Raw genomic sequence first — 16,995 nt, 5'->3', positions numbered from 1 at the left:
TGCAAACAAAGCTCCTTTTAGAATCTTAGACAATTCCTTTGACAATAACGCATTCCAAGGGGATGTGCATATACTCTGAGTGTAAGACTTCTGCCTTTCAGTTTATTACTGCTCTCCATACAAACAGGGCCTTAATCCCCAGGCTTTGAGGTTCTACGATGACAAAAGTGAATAATAATAAACATATACATCAAAGTTCCTTACAAATAACAACAAAAACTTATTTTTTATATATACTTCATTAATCCCTTTGTTCCTAAAGTGACTTAGAGGAGTATTATCTTATTTTAAGAGAAGCATCCTAATTTTAGAATTCATCTATCATTTTGTGAGAAATCACCTTAAAACATTAAAAAAATAACTAATATGCTCAAAACACCTTCCTGGCTTTAATTTTAGTCTTCCCATTAAGCACGTGCCCAAACCCAGTCAGAAATCCAGAACTGTTTAGTAGTCTGCTATGTCCATCCTTTCAGGACCACTCTTTGGTCTGGTAGAGTACATCCAAGCTTCTTGTAGAGTCTGGAAGAGCCAGGCGTAGATGAAGCTACGGGTACAACAGCCCAAAGGGCACCTCAGCTACTCTCAAGGTCAGGGGGGCTGCCCTGAGCCTAAAATGCAGCCAGGATGCAGGCAGCAAAGAGACCAAGTTCACATAGGCTACAGAGTTCAGTGTCTTTACCTCTGCTTTGAGCCAAGATTTTGCCTCGCAATAGAAGGGACCTCTTCAGGAGCACCTTTCTCAGGCCATTTTTCCTGATATACCTTCAATTATGATTTTTCCTGTATGTGCTGGGCTCATCAAGCCCAATTCCAGTGATTTCCATAGAATTTATTTCTTTACTGTTAAGCAAGATGATTTCAGCTGAATTTTGTGATATTTCATACTTTTATTTAAGCCCGTTTTACTGGAATAATGAGATTGCATGAAAATACTTGCTTTAATTTTTTTTTAAAGAAACTTTAAAGATCTTGATCTGAAAATATGAAACTTAAAGACCTTGAATCCATGAAGCAAATAACAAGAAGGCAAAAATTAAGAATTAATGTAGCTTGACTTTCAAGATAAATGCATGGGGTTTTTTTAAAGCATTCTGAGTCCCTCTGATCATGCATGGCTGCAGAGGATTAACTTTTAAAGGAAGAACTACTGCACTGTTTTTTTAGGAGAGAGTTTATAATTTTGTTTTTCTGTGCGGGTATATGCAAAACATAAAAATATGTATTTATACATTTTTCTCAAGACATGCTTAATTACGTCACTATTGTACAATAGTATGAACGCTGTTGATTTATTTGCAAGAATATCTTTCATTTTAGGTATATAAATGCTCTGATAGATATCAGCAAAGAGCAGATGGCTTCACAAAAGACGTTTGAAAGCTGCCTCCCTCCTGCCAGAAGCTTTTCACACTCTCACTTTGTCTGGCTTCAGTGGGATTCCTTGGTGACAGAGAGCTCTCTCCATGCCCCGCTGCTTGTGGAAGTACGGTCACGTAACCAGCTCTGCACTGATTAATGCATTTGCTCAACTCCAGTGGCTACAGCCCTTTAACAGGACTACCTCCCTGCAGCCACCTCTGGAAGGATATATATTCAGAGCATTAAAGTTGGATAGGTGGTTAGACTAGATGTTGACAGCGCATGAGCTCTAGGGGATAGCTCTCAGAAAAGAGCTGGAGTTCAGTAACTCCAAGGGGGGAGACGCAAGTCACCGACATGGCACCAGTGCTAGGGCAGAATGGTCACACAGAAAGGTCTGGAAATTGTTTGGCATGACTATGGATTTTTAGCAGGTCAGCCCAGGCCCAGCCCAAATCCAATCTGGTCCTGTCCACTTCAAATGAACTGTGGCAGAGTAGTCTGAGATGGTAGAGATCTCATGATACCTCTTGCAGTTAGAGGATCTTTCTGGGTTATGTCACTGAGTGCTCACAGAGACACTAGGGTCTAGAAAATTTAAGCATGCAAAAAAACCCCAGAAGTGGGGGTTTTTTTGGTCATAGTCACTGTCTATAGTAGGAAACTGCCAAAACCAGCCTTAGCCTTGTTCATTAGATTATTTTGGGGCCAATAAAATCATGTTTTCTGTCTACTTGTTTTGTAACCATGGACTTCTTCAAAGGATTTTCATTTTTATGTTGAAATGCTCCAAATATTAACAAACAGGCATAATACCATCATTATTTTTCATGGTTAAGTTAGCTTTTAGTAAATTTTGCAGTTGCAAAATTTTGGTTTCAGTGGGTGAGCACTATGGATCAACTGTCCTATTTGTCAGTTCAAACAGTTTATTTGCCCAGCTCTTCTATCCTTACAACAATAGGAAAACAGTACAATACAAAAGTTCATGGAAAAACTGGATTTTTTTTTTTTTTCCTGGGGAAACAGGATATTTTCTGGCAAGATATGACTAATAGAAGGAACTCATTACTCTCTTTCTTGCACATTGTAAAAGATACATCTGTCTACTCCTGCTTGCCATACCTTTGGAAAGAAAATTTTAAGTGACAGGATTTACCTCCTTGGTCCTTTTTATCTTTTTTTTTCTAGCGTTGCTCAAGAAACTGGTTCTGCTAGAACTGCTAACTTATCAAACCCCTGAAGAGCTTGAAACAGCTACAAATTATGCTCTAAAAAAAGAAGAGGGGAAAACCCTTTTTCTTTCCTCAAAACATGAAGTTTTATTCTTAAGACTGTGAGAGTCTATGGAAGTACCAAGGAGCTAGGAAATCCTCCATGTATTTTTAAATGGACAGAAACATACAATGGTACTGTGATCATCCATATATTACAAGATGGACCCTGTCAATAAAGGCACCTGTAAACAAATTACTCTGTATCACTAGCCCTACAAAAACTACACAGGTCTGAAGCCAATATTGGCAAGATTTCTTTGTGATTTAGGCTTAGCATCGTAGCTGTGATGCTCTGCACATACGTGTTTGCTTCCTTCTTCCAAGTAGGACAGGCAACCTGTGTTTCTAAACTGGAGATCCCAGGCATTGAAGTCACAACAGTCTTTTAATAACTTTTAGGTTTCTTTTATTTTGTCCTTTTTTGAAGAAAACAGAGGCAGGCTATGGTGCTGGGACAGCCTGAATTTTCAAAGTGAGAAGTGTAAAAGTAGTGACAATGCAACATAAAACACATTTATCTGCTGAGATGGCATGGGTGATGTGGTATGCACAAACACACGGTGTCATGGAAAGATAAGTGTTTGGCATGACCAGCCTTGCTTTTGAGTGATGTGGGTCTGCAATCACATCATGTTCACCTGGTGTGGTCAGACTAGTGGTGTTCATTGTAAGTTGTTAAAAAAACCATGAGAAATCACAATGTCAAACGCTCATCTGAGGAACAATGAAGTTTAAAGTGAATAAATGGCCTCTTATTTACCCTTATCCCTCTTTTGTAGAAATGTACAATGAAACTTGGTGATGCTCCTTTGAATGCTTGACCGAATGTACCAGAAACTGAGTGTCTGGGCGCACACGGAGCAGCTTTGCCAAGTGAGGAAGGGCCTTCATCCACCCATAATATGGTGGGTTTGCTTCACTGTGGGTTGCACTCTCAATGATGTGTAAGGGTAAATGAGAGAGTCATCTGCTGTTATGGGCTGTGTGCTACTGGTCTGGCATAAAGTTCGGACAGACTTCTGGGTCTACAGCCAACCTGAATCTTCATTGCTCCTTGCTCAATGCAGCTAGCTTTTGATAGTTCTCATCATTTGCTACTCTATTCATACGCCATGAACCCCCCCCGCCACCCGCCCCACATCTACAACTTCATTATTGTGCTCAGAGTTCTCTCAGTCTTTTTATTCACCAAACACAGCAGTGTGTCGTGCTGACTTCCACACATTTCCTCAAGATGTTATTTTATACTTTCTGTCAGGACTGTCGCAATATTCAGGTTATACCATTTACTATCCTCTTTTATCACAGTCCCCAGGGAAGGTGATTCTTCCGCCAATAGTGTGGGGTAAGGGAGAATCACCATTTGTTTCTGTTTGTAAGATACCTTTAGAGTGTATTTCACAAGGGATATTCTGCAACAGATTTATTTTGCCTCAGATCACAGTTCAGGCCCCTGAACAACCTTTTGTTGAAAAGGTGGAGTTTGACAGGTTGCTAAATGAATTGCAGGTACCAGTCTCACATTTGTGTTCCAAATTTTATATCTTATTGAATTCATGGAAAACATAGCACAGAGCCTTGCAACTCTGCTAAGACATGTATAGGAAACTCCTCACAAATGGGTCCCCTCAAAAAAGTGAAACAATTTTTTTTTCACACCTAGGTTATCAGAATATTGGTTTCATGTCCTTCCCTGCATTTCAGTCAATGTTAGGGAACAACAAAATAAACTGATTTTAATAAGTTTAGATGAACGTTTCCTTTGGGGGAGAGGAAGAAAGGAAGGAAGGGAAACTATTTTTAAGCTTTTGAGGTAGTTTTGATTTACATTATCTGTTTATCTTACTGCAATTGCTGACAAACTGTTGGGAACGAAGGGATAATTTGTGGAAGTTTTGTAGCTGAAGGTAAAAAACTGGCATAGTCTTAATCGTAAACAGAGCTGTTACTTACCATATTTAAAATACATAGCCTCTTCTCCCATAAGACCCTGTACGTCCTGCCCCTTAACACAGAAATAAAGGTTTTATTTTTTATCTCTGTCAAAAATAGTGGTTAATTTTTGTTCTTGGAGGGTAATTTCCATTACTTCATCATCATCATTATTCAAGATCCAAAATGATTCCATTTATCACTTCTTTGATAAACCACTTATGCGATATACTTGCTTTTAAATGGCAAACTTGAATTACAAACTTGATAGTTGTAACACAGATATGCATTGGAAACCTGGAATTGAGATTTCCTTAAGCCTGACCCACTATCCACACAACATGCCGCCTTTCAGCTTGTCAACAATATTTAGAAAAATCTTGCCAGTAGTCACGGACCGTCTATGTCATTAACACTTAAACAACTGACTAGTCAAAGAAAAAACTTAGCAGGAGGTATAAGAATAAATCGATGACTTTTTTTCTTCTACTCAATTACCCTTATTGCAAATGAAAGACCAGGTCAGCTTCAAACAAGACTAAAGTTTTCTTGAATAAAACTTGCTCGCCAGGACAGGAGAAAATGTGCTTATTTTCTAAGATTAAAAACTAGGTTTGCGATTACAGATGAGCCTTTGACTATGAGGCAGCTTTTGGCTGTCTTCTGGGTCACATGGCATGAGGCACCTTGGTTTCCACATGAAAGACTCTACCTTCATTGCTCGGTCCCAACAGACTGGTCCCAGCAGGCAGAGGCTAGAGATGATGATTTCATCAATGGAGCTGCTTCCCTGCTTTGCAGCTGCCAGAAAACTGGGAGCTCTTTTCTCTCTGCCTTACTTTCTCTTCCTTGTAAGTAAGTAGTAACACACACATCATTACCGGGAAGTCCATTTGCTTGAAGTCTGTGGAGCTTACTCTGCCCTTTCTCCTCCTAGGAGAGGTGAGAGGCTCCTAGAACACAAGTTGCCTTCTGCAACCTACATTTTCAACTTATTTCTCTCTCTCATTAAGAATCAAATATAGAAAAACCTCCTCTATAACTGTTCTTCAAGCCTTCTGGAAAAATTAAAAAAAGGTAACGCATTCCAAGAAGTTGCAGGACTGCCTGTGTCCTGCTTTATTTCCTTTCTATGCTCTCAGTAGAACTGTGAGTATTACCTCGCAATCCTGTGCGTTGAATGTTTCTGTTAATAAATAGCTGTACTCCCCCCAAAATAAATCAGTTTAGCATGACCTTATACTTCTTGTAATCTTTGCTACCACAATGCAGCACTGTCAATAGCTCTGTCTTCCACTCAATGCTAGACCTCAGGCAAGTCTTGCGTCCTCGCAGGTCCTGATGAGCACATCAGATCTAACGAATTTGTCAGGATATCCTGCTCCTTCCTTCTCCCATTTATACTGCACAACTGGTCTGAACGTAAGCAAAGTAGGTAGCTGCCTGGGGCATCAAGCTGTAGGGAATGGGATTGCTGCTCTTGCCCTCAAGCTTGTGCTGCCTTTGCCAGATATCTGGAAATCCCCCATTTTGCTGGAGGTGCTGCCCTTCAGGGACCGTGTGGTGTATCCTGCAGCAGTGAAAGCAGGATCAGTGAGCTTTGATTATCAGCTCTGCCCCCCGTAGCAGGCATTGACCAGAGCTGAAATTTATTTTTGCTCACAATACTCAGGCATCGCTGCTGTCTTCCCTGACAAAAAGCAACAGCTATACTCTATCCTGGGACTGCACTTAAACTTCCCTGTGTTTTGCTAAGTAGGTCAGCATTTTGATTATTTTTGAAGGCTTTGTTTTTCATCTGTTTATTCACCATATTTCATTATCCACAAAACAGAGAAGAAAGATCCCTGCAGCAAAAGCCACAACATTTTTTGCAAATAAAGGCACTTGAGATAGATGCTTAGTTTGGAAAACTGTATGAATGGATGTGATTTTGACAATATTGCAAAACTTGGCAATATTACATATGCTAGGGTATTTCTAATTATGGCATTTGTGTTGCTGCGAATGGTTTTATATAAACATACATACATACATGCATACATACGCATATATACACGCATGGTTATTTAAACAGAAGGATTGCAAATAGAGAGAAAGAATGCTTTCACAAACAGCTGTAAGTGTGGTAATATGATTCTTGAGGAATAACAGCATTACAGATTCTTGCAAAACTGCAGTTGGAGCTGAGCAAAATGCCAGAGGTTCTCCTCTTTCTTTTATGCTGATGTTTGTTATATGAGATTACATGATCAGGATCGGTTGCTAGTAACTTAAATTGGTGAGACTGACTTCATGATGAAGAAGGGGAGCAAAGAAAAAATGATCTTTAGAGATGTAATTAGGAGTACTCTTTGTGCAGTATGAAGTATCTTGATGAGACTATTTCAAGCCCAGCTTTGGGAAGTGTATGGGTTTGTGGGATGTTTTTTTTTTTTTTTTCCCTGGCATGCACTCTGCTATTAAAATTGTAAAATCTCAGTGTAAAGTTGATTTTAAAAGAATCCAAGCTGCTCCATTCTTTTATGAGAAAAATCTAATAAAATAATGTATCTCCATTCATATTTCTCATGAAATTCTACTATAATGATGAGTTATACTGGTGATGAATTACATTTAATTTCAGTTCCATGGACTCAGCTATTAGTTAAGTTGCTCTGTTAAACCATTGCAATCCAACAGAGTGTATGTGATTTCAAATACTTTCAGTACCAGATTAGACTTTTATATCCTGTTTTCTGTCAGCAGAATTTTGAAACAAATGCATCCAGGTGAGTTGCTAATGTGCTTCTAAAACACTTCTGATTTCACTATAAAAGGATATTATATGTTTACCAGCCACGCAATTTTATCCCATCCTGTTACAACACTAGGCTGCAAGCATCTGCAGGGGACTGTGTGATTATTGAAAAGAGCAGACTAAGCACAGTTAACCAGGGAAACATTTTGGATATTCATTTAACAGCAAGACCGAGAGGAAGTTTTAATGATGATTGTAGGTGCAATGTGACAGTTGTGGCACAGCCTTTACAAGAAAAATTTTGGAATGCCATTTTGGATGCATAGCCTCTCTGCTGCATTAAATGAAGACTGGGTATAACATTAACAGAATGTCTTCCCCGCAATTCCAGCTTGGAGCTGTCTATAAACTGTGCAGACTACTAAAGGAGTGAGAAATGCCGGAGATTACTGTATTAGAAAAGGACACGACATATGGCTAGAGCCTCTCCTAACTTTTATCTGTTTTGTCAGCTCAGCCAACAAGGGAATCGTAAAGGTGGCAATCACAGGCTTTTAAAAATGAATGTTGCATATATTTTTAAAAGGATAGTTATTTACAATTTATGAAAAATAAATGATTATTTTTGCTTGAGATAAGTCTTTTCGTCAATATTGGGCTAGGATCATTAGTACTTTTCTTGATTTGGAATGTCCTTTTTGAGGCCAGATGTAAGAAATATTTTTCTACCTTAGAGATGGATGGCTACAGATGTCCCTCATTTAGAATGGTATTTTCTGTTGTGCAGATCTGCAATTATCCATTTCGTGCACTACTCTTATTTCAAAGTTCTCTCTGTACTGTCTTTTACTTAATACTAAGTTGGTAGATGCAATCGTGTTTGAACTTAGCACTAGATGAAAATATTGACTGATAGTGATTGATAGACTCGCAAATAAACAAGTCTTTTAAAGCTACCGCACTAGGAAAAAATTTCCTTAACAATCCAGAGTACATGGATGCAGTCTTTAAAAAATGCAAACTCTGCAGTGAAACATTATGCAAGCTGCCCAAAATGCGTTACAAAAAGGTCATTTGAAAACATCATCTCTCTTACCATTTAAAATATGTGAGCAATGGAATTCCCCCATTTCACTGCCAGCTCTCTTGAGTCATAAGAAATAAAGAAGGGTGGGGAAAATATTTTGTTAATAACAATGTTTCCATTGAAAATGCTATCAACAGTATCAACAGCAGTGCCAACATCTTGAAGTATAACCTTCCCCCCTTGGCTGCCCGCATGCAGCAAGAATGTGTCCCTCGCCCCGCGTCTGTCCAGATGCTCATTACATGATGAACCCTCCACAAGTGTCCATTGTACCGTAATGAGCATCGCAACCCTCCCGCAGAGAAAACGCATCAGATGAGGCTGTGGGAGGACTGCGAACAGCGCTGTAACCGTAACTGTTTGTACTAGGTGCTGGGAATGATACTGAAACTATTTTGCAGCATGAAGGGGAAGCTGTGTAACAGTGGTTATGGCACGGACTCCTCCAGCTTTCCAAGACATTAATGTTTTTCTAATATTTTTGAAAAACCCATACAGAACCATTTCTCTGCGGCACTGTTCTGCTTGGTTCAGAAAGAGAGGGCTAGGGGAAAAACTTGAATTTATTGCGTAAAAATACAGGATTTTGATTTGCAATGAATTTGTGTTTATTGTAGATGAGTGGGAGTCTGGGTAACAAGGCAAATATTGTTCCCAGAAAAAAAATGGAGTCATCTTGTCTACTGGATCTTCTAATCTGTAAGTTAGATGGTCAGGGCACAGTTTTTTGTAATAAATCCATAATTAGAGACCAGCAGTGATGGTCTGTTACCATCTAAAAATGCAACAGTTTCTGTAATTTAAATGTAAGCTGTATTTTTCTTGAGCACTCCCAGAGTTACTGTAGCTCAATTATATTTTCTGTGTTCTCATGTAAGCTTTTCTAAGGTGACCTACCTACTCTCCATGTAAATGCATCATCTACATTGTCTTTGCAGATGACACAAGGGAGAGATTTGGGCCCTACGCTTACACTTACGTATTTGAGAACTCCTTTGTAGGTGTGGAGGGTGGTTTGCACATACACTGCTGGCCCCCTCTGGTACATTCTGGCCACATTCACATTAACCTTCTCGAGGGTCAGGACCCACAGGGCGGCCATTAGCTTTTAATAACTGTATGTTTTTCTTTTCAGTTCAAAGGATCCAAAACAATGAAGTCTGTTGCAATCCACCAAAACAGCATGGGGTTTTTTTGCAGGAAATGTTTCTCATGTTCTGAGTTATCTAGCATGAGGACAAGTCGGGATGTTGGAGGCACAAGTCTCTCCAGGAAACTGTTTGGGTCTGCCATGGATTGACAGTCCCAAATTGAGACAGTCCCTATCCATACTTCTTTTCCAGAGTAGTTCCTATTAGCTGAGCCCAGTCCCTGTCTCATAGACAAGAGCTGACTAAGCTCTGAAGGTGCCCAGAAAAGATTTAGCAGCTCTATAGGGGTGAGTAGGCAGCAAAATGGAAGAGTGAGACAAATTGGAGGTCCGTGGAGGGTTAGGCCAAGTGGCTTGCTTTACTTGGACTGTGGGACCTTTCAGCTTCAGTGGAAAACAGGCCCTTTCTTGAAGGCCTAGATGAATGCCTGTATAAGTTGAAGTTGTGCAGAAAAATGAATGCAAATTCAATCTTGCAATAAGTATGTGGTGGTACAGAAAAGACAGTAGCGGGTTTGGCTTCTTTCAACAAAAGCTGTGATAGGTATACTTCAGAAAAGATGAATTGTGCTCAAAAAAAGGACTGCTAGGATCCCACAGATCTCCCTAATCCCCTATTAGCCAAAAGGCAGATGCAAAAGATGTTTTAATGAACCAGTGAGCACCACTGCTGTTAACCTGATCCTTACTTCTCATGTACAGAGGTGTACAACTATGACATCACTTTACTTCCTGGAGATCTCCCCTCCTGTTGGGCAATAATTGCTGTTTGATCAGTGTATTGATCTCAGACCTCTTACTTGTTGGCCCATCCTATACTTATCTGCCAATGTTATATAAATAGAGGGTGACTTGATTTGTTATCCAGTAATCAATAGCTGAATAAAGCAGTAGCTGGTCTTTTTTAAGCACACAGTGTTGAATGGGGCTGAGCTAACAAACCACACTACTCAGTCACTTTTTCAAGGCACTAATCTATAGAAAAATACCACACAGCAGAAATCAAACAGCATGAAATAGGATGTTCCACTGTATTGAATGATTTTTCAGTACAGCATCAGTAACATTTAGAATAGTGAAAAGACTTACACGATTGTGGCAAAAGAAAGATTTTTATGCTCCTTTGGCCTGCATGCACCAAGTCTGACAGTCTGTTCATATCCCTTTCTGCACTCTGTTTACTTCCTAAAGAAATAGCAACATGTGAAGTATTGACAATGGGCAAACAAGAAAAAGCAGTTATTTCTGAGTATCTATTCAAAGATAATTCAATTTAAACTAAATCCAATTTGGTTTTATTCATCAGCACATTTGCGTTAATTTCTCGTACTAAAGATTTAAGCTGCTTTACTGGCAACACCTGTGAAGAGCAGATTTCAAGAATTTTTTGAATGCAGGTGTTAAATTCTCCATTTATAACCATGTTGTAAATCAACAATCAACGTGCGATCCTGATTACTTAGGAAAGCCTGGGACACGCAGGGCAGCTGATTTCCTGGGTGGATAAGGAGGCTGGAGGATGTTGTGAGGACCAAAATACGTTATATTAAGCAGAATTTTGCATATTGAATTCATTGCATGATGCTACGGCTGATCTACAGGATTCCTAACTCCCTGGTAAGTGAATGACAAGCATATTAAATTGTGCTGTGAGTCAGGTGAGAAGGGCTTTAGTACTGGTTTGATGAGTGGCCTGCCCTGTGACCTTGCGTGGGTCACTCCACTTTTCTTTTATATGTGTTATTTATTGCTTTATACCATATGTTCTTTGCAGCAAAGACCTTGTGTTGGATTCAGGAAAGGACTAGGATACCTGAAACACCACTGCCCAGAGAGCAACCCCTGGCAGCATCCAGCCTTCGCCAGAGGAGACATGAGGCCAGCCTCAGAAAAAAGGGGTGGAGATTCCCTGATGGTACTGCTGTGCTTCTGCTCTGCTCTCAGAGCCCACACATTTTGAATTATGTCTTGTGTGTTAGCCCAGGAACAGACACAGCCCCTGTGGGATCAGGCTCTGAGGGTTCTTGTGATAGGTTTGTGTGCAGTGGAGGGCAAGGAGACCCCAGTCTCAGAAGAGGCCTTGTGGTAACATGGGGACACAGAGGTGAAGCAACAGTAGGATTTTTTTGAGGGCAAACAGGCATTGATATGTGACTTACAGAAGTTACTAACTGGGCACGAACTGACTGACTAAACAACTTCCATTCTACTCTAAAAAACAAAGATTACAGCGGAATAACCTTAATGAAAAATATGACTGCAACATCATTGTTCATTAGATGGCACATTTGATGAAGGACAATTTGTTCTAACAACATTATGTTACTCATCATTTTGATGAAATACATCAAACACTACTTAGAATGCAGTAGAATAGGAAGCCTACAAGTGAAGTATTAAGTGGACCTGTCAGCCCCCTGTTTGCTGTTTCAAAAACATGCAACAGATTTGAAAAACGCAGCTCAGAACTGATCGTACTTCATTCCCAGTAATCAGAATCAGCCTGCAAAGATGCACGTAGCTTTATAAAAACAGTCAATCACAATATGGATATAACAAGATATATTGATGATATGGATTTACAAGAATTACAGAGAATTGGGCAAGTGAGTGCTTCAGAAAAGATAGATTTGTGTAGGGAAATTTATCTTTGCTTAGCTTTAAGTTTAGTTCTCAGCTGAGCCAAAATCTGCCTTCACCACTTTGATTTTAGATTGTTAAATAAACCAGCACTATCATTTTATCCACCCAGAAAGGTCTCTTTATGCCTAACATATTTCAGGTCTTCAGAAACTTTTCACTTGTTGAAAAATTGTATAATTAACATCTTTGGGTAGTACTGACATTCTGGCAGTCCTTAGGCATTAAAATAAAACTTTCCAAATGAATGTAGATAAAATGTTTGCTTGCTTTGCTTTTAGCTTGCCTGGATGACACTAATAGTTGCTGGCTAATTACTTATCAGAAGTTAATATGTAGTGGACAATAATTTATGTATTTACATGTTGTTTTAGATTACATGATAGTGAGCATGTAAAGCCAGAATAGCTATAATAATTGAAAACAACCACTGAAAGGAAATTTTCCCAAGTAATAAAGAGTACCTCCTTGGTTCAAAGGCATTCAGCCTCTTGGGTGGTGTCCCACTTCAGTTTCTGGGTGCTAGATCTGAGAATAGAGTCTGAGTCCAAGTGGTGGGGGAAGATGGAGAGAGTGGTGGCCCTGGCATTCACTGGCTTGTGAGGAGAGATGAGACAGCCCCTGCTGATTGCACCACAGATTTTGTTTAGTTATCTAGGAAGTAGGGAGCTCAGCTTCACTTTTTCTGCAGTTTTAGGGAATTTGAACTGGGACTTTTCCAGTCAAAGGAAAGTTAGAGAAGGAGAGATAAAAGTTTCATTCCCCATGCTAAGCAGACCTGGAGACCAAATCTCCCCCTCCCTGGGCAAGTGCTCTAACCATTCAGCTCGTGCTAAAATGAGAAGGGTGGCCATTACCACCAGTCAGGCCCTCTCTTCAGAGTGTATTTGAAAATGAAAGCAGTTTCCACTGAGCTTGTGAGGAGTTTGAAGCTTTCATATGTTACATGGGAACAAAGCATACTTATTGGATTGGTTTCCTCCAATGGGCTTAAGTATCACTTTGTTTGGTTTCTGGTTCCTCAAGGGGTTTAGCAGGAACTAAGTGCCTGACAGCAGCTGACCCTGGGCCATTTTTAGTCAAGCAGGATGCAGAGACATGTTGGATCAGGAGGCAAGGTGCCTAATGGCTGCAAAACCATCCAGGGAAAGAATTGAGACAGGAGCCATGGTGACAGAGGATGTGGAGAAGGTGAAGTTACCTAATGCCTTCTTTGCTTCGGTCTTTACTGCTCAGCCCAACCCTCAGGAGTCCCACACTTTGGAGGTAACAGGGAAAGTCTGGATGAAGGAAGGCTTTCCCTTGGTTGAGGAGGATCAAGTTAGAGATCAGTTAAGTAAACTGGATATCCACAAGTCCATAGGTCTTGATGGGATGCACCCAAGAGTGTTGAGGGAGCTGGCAGAAGTTATTGCTGGAATGCTCTCCATCATCTTTGAAAGGTCCTGGAGAACAGGTGAGGTGCCTGAGAACTGGAGGAAAGACAATGTCACTCCAATCTTCAAAAAGGTCAAGAAGGAAGACCCAGGAAACTACAGGCTGGTCAGCCTCACTTTCATCCCTGGAAATATGATGGAACAGCTCGTTCTGGGAGTCATCTCAAAGCATGGGGAGGAAAAGAAAGCTATCAGAAGTACTCAACATGGATTCACCAAAGGGAAATCATGTCTGACTAATCTGATAGCCTTCTATGATGGCATGACTAGATGGATAGATGAGGGGAAGGCAGTGGGTGTTGTCTGCCTTGATTTCAGCAAGGCTTTCAACATGGTCTCCCACAGCATCCTCATAGGGAAGCTTAGGAAGTGTGGGTTAGATGAATGGGCAGTGGGGTGGATTGAAAACTGGTTGAAAGACAGAGCTCGGAGGGTCGTGATTAGGAGCACAGAGTCTAGTTGGAGGTCAGTGACGAGTGGTGTTCCCCAGGGGTCAGTACTGGGTCCAGTCCTCTTCAACATATTCATCAATGACCTGGATGAGGGGATAGAGTGCACCCTCAGCAAGTTTGCTGATGACACAAAGCTGGGGGGGGTGGCTGACACACCAGAAGGCTGTGCTGCCATACAGAGAGACCTAGACAGGCTGGAGAGTTGGGCAAAGAGGAACCTTATGAAATTCAACAAGGGCAAGTGTAGGGTGCTGCACCTGGGGAGGAATAACCCCATGCACCAGTACAGGTTGGGGGCTGACCTGCTGGAGAGCAGCTCAGCTGAAAGAGACCTGGGAGTCCTGGTGGACAACAGGATGACCATGAGCCAGCAACGTGCCCTCGTGGCCAAGAAGGCCAATGGCATCCTGGGGTGCATCAAGAAGAGTGTGGCCAGCAGGTCGAGGGAGGTCATCCTCCCCCTCTACTCTGCCGTGGTGAGGCCACATCTGGAGTACTGTGTCCAGTTCTGGGCTCCCTGGTTCAAGAACAGGGAACTGCTGGAGAGGGTGCAGCAGAGAGCTACCAAGATGATTAGGAGACTAGAACATCTCTCTTACAAAAAACGGCTGAGGGACTTGGGTCTTTTCAGTAGGGAAAAAAGAAGACTGAGGGGGGACCTTATCAATGCCTATAAATACATAAAGGGTGGGTGTCAGGAGGATGGGGCCAGGCTCTTTTCAGTGGTGCCCAGTGACAGGACAAGAGGTAATGGGCACAAACTTGAGCACAGGAAGTTCCACCTAAACGTGATGAGAAACTTCTTTACTTTGAGGGTGGCAGAGCACTGGCACAGGCTGCCCAGAGAGGTGATGGAGTCTCTGTCTCTGGAGACATTCAAAACCCACCTGGACGCATTCCTGTCCAGCCTGCTCTAGGTGACCCTGCTCTGGCAGGGGGGTTGGACTAGATGGTCTCCAGAAGTCCCTTCCAATCCTTATCATCATGTCGTTCTGTGATTGGGAGAATATTTTTGGATGGGGCACTTCTATTTGGATCTTTGGATCTTATTTGGATTTATTTGCCTTCTGGGGACTTGACTTTCAATTCACCTTAGATACCTTCTAGACTAACTCTTTCTTGTCTCGAGATTAATTTAAATTCTCACTCATCTTTGATTTTAGTTCTGTAGTCTATTTTTGGTTTAAAGACACTGGTTCATAGCTATAACCAAATCTTATGTGCTATGGTTATGCTTCAGTGATTATAAAACAGTATGTTCTGTCAGTAAAAGCAAGTGGTAGCTGCTGACCCAGTCGTAACAGCAAATTAAACAATCTAACAGCAAATATTTAATTTATCTTTTTTTAGACTTTCACGCTTTCAGAGTAAATATATCATGGAACTGAGAAACTTGGAAATGGACTCCTTGACATAAGGCTGAGGAAGCTTAATGAGCCCCCCCCATCCCTCTTTGTCGGGATGCATAAGCAATGTTAGAAGAAGTAATTGAGATGCCTCCAAAGAGTTACAATGGAGTTACTCTTCTGAAAGCCTTGAGCTTAGTAGTTGTCAGGCTGCGATCAGTGGCAGGATCTGAACTTCAGCTTTTTCAGCTACCCCTGGAGCAAGCAAGTTGGATCTGTCTGTGGTTTCCTGTTAACTTCCACCAGGCAGAAAATTTGGGAAATTTATGTGATCTTCCATTTTCATCAATAGCTGTAAACTCTCCTTCAGAGACTTTTTGTCCACATCTCAGGAGCAGAGACTATCTCCTACTCTGATTTTCCTGCAGTGCTCAGCCCTGTGCAGAAAAATTATTTAAATATCTATCTCAGTGGCAATTGAATGGAAGCTGGCAAAGTGATTTATGCTGGAGAAAAGGGGGAGAAAGTGGAATAACTGCAGAGGATGTAGATATCAAGAGGAAATTAATAGGTCTGGGAGTATGTGTGTAAATTGTTTGACTTTGGTCTGTCCATATATATATATATATATATGTATCCTTTCATTGCTTATAACTTCAGCACAGAGAACTGGATATGAGGTTCCTGCAGGCAAAGCTGGTTCACCTGGCACACTTGTCATCACCAAGCTTAGTCTCTCCAAATAAAAGGGGAAAGGTGCTGTGCTTGCTTCCATATGTCAAGCCCGCCTCTAGAGAGCTACAGATTTCAGGCTCCATACAAAGCTGAGCACCTCCTTGTGGGCTGGCAATGGGGCTGCTGGGTGAGCCTGCCCTGCACTGTGCCAAGGCGCACGCATCCTGGGCATCCTCCACCCACCTCCGAGGCAGTGCTGTTGCGTAGTATTGCAGGAGGGGGTGTGGGGTTGCAGTGGATGTCACCATTTCATTGGGTTGACAGCTGAGAGCTGTCTGGCGGACTCAGGATGAATCTGTTACTCAGATAGATAGGCTACATATGAATCTGCATTGATTTGTCTGATAGACTTGAACAGATTGCTCATCCCTTGATGCAAAAAAGTATGGGTAAGATTTCCTGTTATTTGCTTTATTTTATACATATATATAAAAAAATATATTTCTAGATTTCCTTATTCTTCACCACTTATTTTATATTTCCTTTTATACTTCTTAAAGGTGTTCCATCAGAAAATGTCTGGCTTGGCATAATCACTTTTTTTTTTTTTTATGTTTTCTACCAGACTTTTTTCTAAATAATTCCCTCTACTGCTCCTCCTCTACCCCACCCCAAATCCCAGCTTTTGCCAGAAAACTCTCTTTTCAAGGTATTTGTAATACCAAAATTATTATATTCCACAATAACAACTGAAAGAAAGCAAAATCAATACAAGGGAGAAAAAGGTAATCTTAGACAAACAAAATCACTGTTGATGAGATTACTTTCTCTGGTCAGGAAGAATGAAGCTTCATTAGGGCAGGAAAATGTATCCAGGCTCATATTTCATCTTCTGTTC

This window comes from Larus michahellis, chromosome 3 (genome assembly GCF_964199755.1).
Source record: "Larus michahellis chromosome 3, bLarMic1.1, whole genome shotgun sequence".
NCBI lineage: Eukaryota > Metazoa > Chordata > Aves > Charadriiformes > Laridae > Larus > Larus michahellis.
Note: the sequence above shows the minus strand (reverse complement) of the source record.